At 33.5% G+C, this 7,779-nt stretch overlaps 1 protein-coding gene across 12 annotated transcripts in view; it reads right to left on the bottom strand.

The window, feature by feature from the left end:
• Positions 1-7,779, bottom strand: part of LOC111986433 (uncharacterized) — a 14,069-nt gene extending 6,290 nt beyond the window's left edge. For 6 of the 12 annotated variants that reach the window (XR_010625831.1, XR_010625832.1, XR_010625830.1 and 3 more), the window contains exons 1-4: positions 7,576-7,779; positions 6,741-6,799; positions 5,567-5,615; positions 5,020-5,250 (exon numbers count right to left, since the gene is read on the bottom strand). The gene's annotated coding sequence lies outside the window, so the exon portion shown is untranslated. Of the gene's footprint in view, positions 1-5,019; positions 5,251-5,566; positions 5,616-6,740; positions 6,800-6,961 lie in introns of all 12 variants that reach the window. The other 6 variants (XR_010625833.1, XM_065765559.1, XR_010625835.1 and 3 more) reach the window with 5 other exon arrangements.

Below are 7,779 nucleotides of genomic sequence, written 5' to 3' on the forward strand. Positions count from 1 at the left end.
TTTTTTTTTTTTTTTTTTTAAGTTTAAGCATTCACATTTTTTGTTTCTATTGGTAGGATTTACAAAATTTAATGAATTTCAATGAAATATCAAGACTAAACTTTTGCAAATTACAAGCATCACTAGAATCTAAACACTGTTAAATTAATGCCAAATATGGTAAAAAAATGAACTCCAAGCTATAAAAACACTTACTCAAATACCCAAATTGGGCTCGTTTGTTAATGTTGTTGTAGTAACGTTGTTTATATTTTTTGAAAATACATGTGGGTGAAAAAGTGCTAGAAATACGTGTAATGTTGTTTAAAAACTGAAAACTGTTGTTTAAGTTGTGGTACCAAACACCCCCTTACGTTACGAGAACGACGGTGTTTAACCAAATGGGAGGTGGTGGGTCCCACTCAGGCTAACCTCCGTTGACCTCAATACGAGCCAGCTCGTGTCGAGCTTAGTCTCCCCTATACTTGCCATTTAAGTTGACCAAGTCATGACTCGCTTGGAAGAGAGAGAGAATGACTATGTGTGATTCTTTGTGTGCTTGTTGGTGTATGAGGGTGTGTGAGGGAGAGAAGGGAAAGGGGGTAAGGGTATTTTTGGTAATATAGAAAAAAGGAGGTGGGGCTAGGCCTGCCATGTGGAATGAATGTTTGTTGCAAAGTTTGCCAAATAGTATATTTTTTCAAAAAAATTAGGCGCGTGGCATGCATTCAAAGTTATTTAGTAAGTTAAACTGTTTTTGAAAATCGAGTTTGGCAAAATTGACTTTGGGCTAGAAAACAACGCTATAGTGGTGTTTTTTAGTGCCTATAGCAGCGTTTATAGAAAACGCCACTATAGGGTACATATAGTGGCGTTTTTAAAAACGCCACTATTGAGTTCGTTTTCCAGCCCAAAGTTAATTTTGCCAAACTCGATTTTCAAAAACAGTCTAACTTACTAAATAACTTTGAACGCATGCCACGGGCCTAATTTTTTTGAAAAAATATACTATTTGGCAAATTTTGCCAATGTTTGTCTTTAAGCATACTTTTAGCATGACCTTGTTTATTTAAGAAACTAAAGGCACTGGAACATGACCTTGTTTATTAGTACATTGAAATGATGTTAAGCATCTTTTTATCTTATGCTTTCCAAGATTCAAATGAAGAAATGATGCATCACAAATTATTTTCAAAAAGGATTTTGCAAAGAGAAAAATAAAATACATCTAGGAATTAGCACTTAGATCGGTTTGGAATTAACACCAAGTGAAGATAAATTAATAATAAAAATAAAAACCTAAGAATGAGAGTCTAAGATTGTATGAAATAATCAATTATAAACTTGTCCTCACTGGACTACAATAATGTATTTATATTTAGACTATTATGAATAAACTCTAATCCTAATTGACCTGGGCCGCAGCCTAATTGAATTCTTACTCTAGAAAATAAAATAAAATAAAATAATTTAATTAATTAATAAGTCTAAAATAAAATCTGTTCCTCAAAAAAAAAAAAAAATTCCAATAGACTTACAGTAAAAATATAATTTACTTCTGAAAAATTATATGAAATTATTCGTATTTCATACATCAAGAACTAGTATGGTATTATATGGTAATTCACTTAATTATGTGAGTGGTCATTTTAAAGAACTACTTTGTTGTGATGATGCTAAGGGATGATTAGACCAATAGGGCCTTGGCGCTCGGACCTAAGCCCCTAACTACCACCACTATCCCCTTCAAAATATTTTTTAATGCCCTAGCTTTAACAAATTAACTCCCTCTTCCATTTTGAACTTTTTTTTTTTTTTTTTGGGAATAATTTGATGGTTGGAGTTGGAGGTTTTGAACCCTATATGGATCTATTAGAAGCATTAAGAAGTACCGATTGGTTAAGCTACAAGACAAAGAGGCTAACTACTCCCCAAGAACTGCACCAAAAAAAGAAAAAAAAAAATTCTTATTGGTTACAAAAATCACAATTTACAACTTCTCCCAAGAATTTATTTTATCCAAAGAGGTCCAAAAAAAAAAAAAAAGAAAAAAAAAAAGATGGTTGGCCCCTGACATATGGTCACTCTAAGAGAGAAAAAAGAGACTTTTTAATATAAATTTTTATTTTATTTTAATTCTTATCCTTTTTTAATTTTATCAGCTAAAATCATTTAGTAAACAAAAAAGATTTTTCCTAATCATTTAGCACCTTGACATGCACGGCAACTTACAACAAGGAAAGAGATTCTAAGGACAACTACTACTATGAAAAGGTAGGTTTTGCAAGCAAAGAACTATCTCATGGAGCATAAGAGCATAATCAATTGATATAACATCAAATTTTTACTTACTGAACTTCCTTTAGAAAAATATGATAGATTCTGTAACAATTACAAAAATGAAATGTATACTTCTAACTACCTACATGCGAGGAGGAGTGGGGGGAAGAAAAAGGATTTTACGCGTCTCCTTAGCAGAATAATTATTTCCCAGGATTGTTTTTTGATGTACATGCACTTTACAAGAAGGCACCTCCAAGCAGCAAGTCAGATAGATGATAAGTTAAATTGACATCACCAACATTCAGTATTCACATAGATGATTGGAAGCATCCATAAGCAACATCAGCTTCCATTTTCTCCAATAATCTGGGTGCGATTGGCCACATGAGTTTGAACCAGCATACAAACATCACCATCCAAATGTTAAAACCAATCAACATGCTAGAATTGCATTATTTATCCAAAAAAAAAAAAAACTACATAAGAATTATTCTTATACCTGTGACCCATTTTCAACCAAATAATTCTCCACTTTATAAGTATAACTGATCTCTCAATGATTTATCACACTAACTTTATTCACTTAAAATATGTTTCAAATATCTGTAGAAACCTGTCTCGGTTTGGTTCTGACAGGAAATTTCAAATAATTTCTTATCAATACGCATCTACTGTCTCTCATTTCCAACAAGAAACTAGAGATAACAATATCATTATGGAAAAAAAATTAACCACGATCAAAGGTAACAAACATAGTCACCTTATAGGAGCCTTCCAATCCCAACCTAGAACGTACTGTGTGGCAACATTTTTTCCAATCTAGCATGAAAACAAATTATTGTAAAATTGCATGTATTCCAAGCATGTCAAAATTTAGATTTTTACTCCATCATTCCACTGCATGGGAATCCAAAATCATAAATGTAATTCTCAAATAAAATAATATATAAATTAAATAGGTTTTGGATTTAGCCACAAACCTCATGGTCACCACCTTGCCCCACCTTATGGGGAATTCTCACAGGAGGATGAACAAGAAAGGCAAGCAAGTCTAACCATCAGGATGCAGAATATCAGTGACATCGAGAGAATGCTTCCGATACATCCCCTTTGGCACGAGCTTTTTGTGCCCATTTTCAGACCATCTTTTGGTTAAAATCTGACCCAATAACAGTGACCAACTACCCAAGTACTAACAAATTTCACACAAGGTTGAGAGGAAAAAAACACAAACAAGTGAAATTTATAGGGAACGCAACCAAAGGAAAATCAATCTTACAATTGCTTAAAAATTAGCATGAAAATAATTTCAAGAAGTATAAAATCTCAAGATCATATTTTATGCCTTATGTCAAGAATTGCATACAGATACAACATTTACCAACCTTTGTGTCTATAAATGATAGTGGATGTTATTGAACACAAATTACAAGTATGATCAACAGAGCCATAAATAGTGGATGTTATAAAACCAAAAAAAATTATAATAAATAGAGGCATAAATAAACAATAATGTTAAATTGTTTATGACGCAAGATGTATGAGTTAAGCTTTGGAAGCTCAAAATTGACAAGCGATTGCATAATGTTAAATTAATAAAGGAAAATAAGATTTAAGAGAAGGGGGTGAAAGATAAATTTTACGTTCCGGGAACGACGGCGTTTAACCAAAGGGCTAACCTCCGTGGACATCGCTGCGAATCAGCCCGAGTCGAACCGAGTCGTCCCTGTACTCGCCATTTAAGCCGACCGAGTCACGACTCACTCAGAAGTGGGAGAGAGAGAGAGAGAGAGTCAATGTGCGATTGATTCTTTTGAGTCTTTGTCGGTGTATGAGGGTGTGAGAGAGCAGGGAAAGGGAGTAAGGGTATTTTTTGGTAATATAAAAACAGGAGATGGGGCCAATAATGCCACCTGGAATGAGTGTCTTTAAAAAAAAAGAAAACTTGTCGTTGTGTTTAAAAAAACAACTATTATATTTTCAATTTGCCGCTTTCACTGTTAGGTTCAGACAATGTGTCGTTTTGTTACTTCAAGACAGTGATATGTGTCGCTTTCGTATTTTTGCAATATTGTTTATTCGCTGCCCCACTACTTGCAAGGTATTAAATTTTTCCTCACTGGACTGCAATAATGTATTTATTATATTATGTAGTTTATCTTTTTTTTTTTTTTTTATATATATATATATATATATAAAACAAGGTGAACCACCATCACCATAGTAAATACTATACATCAAATAGATAAGACCTAAGAGCATATTTAATGAGTAGAAACAAAAGCAATCCTCTAGCTGAAAAAGAAGAACAAGTACTTGAGTAAAAGAGAGAGAGTATACCAAGTGTCATAAGCATTAGGATGAATGTATTAACACCAAAAGAGATAGGGTTATTAATAATCAGACTTGTATGATATATATTAAAGGTTGCATAAGATGCTAGAATAAGTCGACAAGCCTTCTTCACCTCAATTGGGAAGAAGGACGTAGATAGCTCACATAGCCTAGTTCCTTAACTTTAGCCACAAGCCGGTCTAATCTTGTTTTTTGATTTTCCATCTGGGGGCAATCCAATGGGGCAAAGACTTAATATTGTGCTAGAGATACTATGAAGTTTGCTCTTAATGGTTAGTAACTTCTTAGTAAAAGAAGAGTACCTTAATTTTGAATTGCTTAAGAAAGTTGCTTAAGAAAGAGGCAAGCTGAAAGAAGACTATTCTTCTCAAAATTCTCATAAGAATGAATGCTATCACTGACCTCAGGAAACATATATTGCATATGTGATCCAGCAAGGAATGACAAGTGTAGAGTCTGAAGATGCTCTACTAAACAAATGTTTCCCTCAACTCCCATTGTTACTTGGATATTCAAAGAACACTCAGCAACTCAGGCACATCTATTTTCTAACTCTGTTGTAGCATGCAAATACACCCTCTTGTAATCGTCAAAAAACAATGAAACCAAGTGCGGATCAATTATTTTCACTGGCTGCATCAAATAATAAAGCATCAGTATCTGAATTATTTGATTACAATAAGCATAGAACAATTCTCCCAACGGAACAAAAGCACCATTATATATTGAAATTCTAATTTAGAAAGAATTGCATGACCACAAATAGAAATTAATAAGGAACTACAGAAGAAATCTACACTAAATATTTCGAAACCATGGCTATGTACAGCTTATGAGGGTAATACTAATGTTTACACTAGTGCATTCATTTAAAGGTTCCAAATATCATTAACATGACATTTTATCACATATCTATTGTTAAGGAAGGAAGTTATGCAATACAGCTCACCCCAATTATTGATACAGACACCTCATACCATATGCCAGTGTTCCTATCCCTATAATCGTACAAATGTCAAGTACTTAGAAACAGAATTATTGTTCTTTGACATATTCTATAAATATATGGTTCATTCAATTGTCCAGAGAACATATGGATAGGTTACAATAGCACAAAAATACATTCTTAATTGCAAAAGACACAATAAGAAGTGAATGTAAGTAGAATTTCCCTTCCTTTTTCTTGATGTTCTTGCCTCTTTCGTACATTTCCTATGTACGGGGCTGTGTTTTTTCAATATATTTTTAAGTTACTTATCAAAAAAAAAAAAAATTTCCCTTCCTTTATCCTGGGAGGACGCATATAGAAGTTCCAGCATCGTGTGACTTTCCCCTTCAAAACTCTTTTTTTTTTAATCAGTAAATAATTCATTAAATAGCAAAGGTGCAACCCATTTACAAGGGAAGTATGCAAGACATGCAACAACAATTATTAATGAAAATTACAAAGATCAAGCATCTAAATTAGAAATATAAAACTGTCCCGAAGCTGATATCCACTCATATAAGGATCTATAAAATGAAAATAAGCTTAGAATTTTGAAGGATAAAACATAACGGTATTTGATGAATCCACTGTATATTGTATGTCTATATTTTGTTCTTCCAGGTCAAACTCAGTTAACAAGATTTTGTGTCCCTTAAAATTCATTATCTTTAGAACTTTGTTGGATTGGATGTCAGTTTTGCCTAGTCTATCTTTATGTTCTGTTATTGATTTGATAGATTCATGTACTTAGTATAATTGATTGTATGGTCCACTATTGTATATTCCATGTATACTTGGGCAACCCTATTTTTTATATCAATAAGAATTGCATTATTTATCCAAAAAAAAAAAAAACTACATAAGAATTCTTATACCTGTGACCCATTTTCAACCAAATAATTCTCCACTTTATAAGTATAACTGATCTCTCAATGACTTATCACACTGACTTTATTCACTTAAAATATGTTTCAAATATCTGTAGAAACCTGTCTCGTTTTGGTTCTGACAGGAAATTTCAAATAATTTCTTATCAATACGCATCTACTGTCTCTCATTTCCAACAAGAAACTAGAGATAACAATATCATTATGTAAAAAAATTAACCACGATCAAAGGTAACAAACATAGTCACCTTATAGGAGCCTTCCAATCCCAACCCAGAACGTATTGTGTGGCAACATTTTTTCCAATCTAGCATGAAAACAAATTATTGTAAAATTGCATGTATTCCAAGCATGTCAAAATTTAGATTTTTACTCCATCATTCCACTGGCATGGGAATCCAAAATCATAAATGTAATTCTAAAATAAAATAATATATAAATTAAATAGGTTTTGGATTTAGCCATAAACCTCATGGTCACCACCTTGCCCCCCCCTTATGGGGAATTCTCACAGGAGGATGAACAAGAAAGGCAAGCAAGTCTAACCATCAGGATGCAGAATATCAGCGACATCGAGAGAATGCTTCCGATACATCCCCTTTGGCACGAGCTTTTTGTGCCCATTTTCAGACCATGTTTTGGTTAAAATCTGACCCAATAACAGTGACCAACTACCCAAGTACTGACAAATTTCACACAAGGTTGAGAGGAAAGAAAAAAACACAATCAAGTGAAATTTATAGGGAATGCAACCAAAGGAAAATCAATCTTACAATTTCTTAAAAATTAGCATGAAAATCATCTAAAGAAGTATAAAATCTCAAGATCATATTTTATGCCTTATGTCAAAAAATTGCATACGGATACAACATTTACCAACCTTTGTGTCTATAAATGATAGTGGAATTATAATAAATAGAGGCATAAATAAACAATAGACCAGCAGGGAGAGAGAGCAAGTAAAATATGACGCAAGATGTATGAGTTAAGCTTTGGAGGCTCAAAATTGACAAGCGATTGCATAATGTTAAATTAATAAAGGAAAATAAGATTGAAGAGAAGGGGGTGAAAGATAAATTTTACGTGCCGGGAACGACGGCGTTTAACCAAAGGGCTAACCTCCGTGGACATCGCTGCGAATCAGCCCGAGTCGAACCGAGTCTTCCCTGTACTCGCCATTTAAGCCGACCGAGTCATGACTCGCTCAGAAGTGGGAGAGAGAGAGAGAGTCAGTGTGCGATTGATTCTTTTGAGTCTTTGTCGGTGTGCGAGGTTGTGAGAGAGAAG

This window comes from Quercus suber, unplaced genomic scaffold (assembly GCF_002906115.3).
Source record: "Quercus suber isolate HL8 unplaced genomic scaffold, Cork oak 2.0 scaffold_637, whole genome shotgun sequence".
In the NCBI taxonomy this organism is placed as follows: domain Eukaryota; kingdom Viridiplantae; phylum Streptophyta; class Magnoliopsida; order Fagales; family Fagaceae; genus Quercus; species Quercus suber.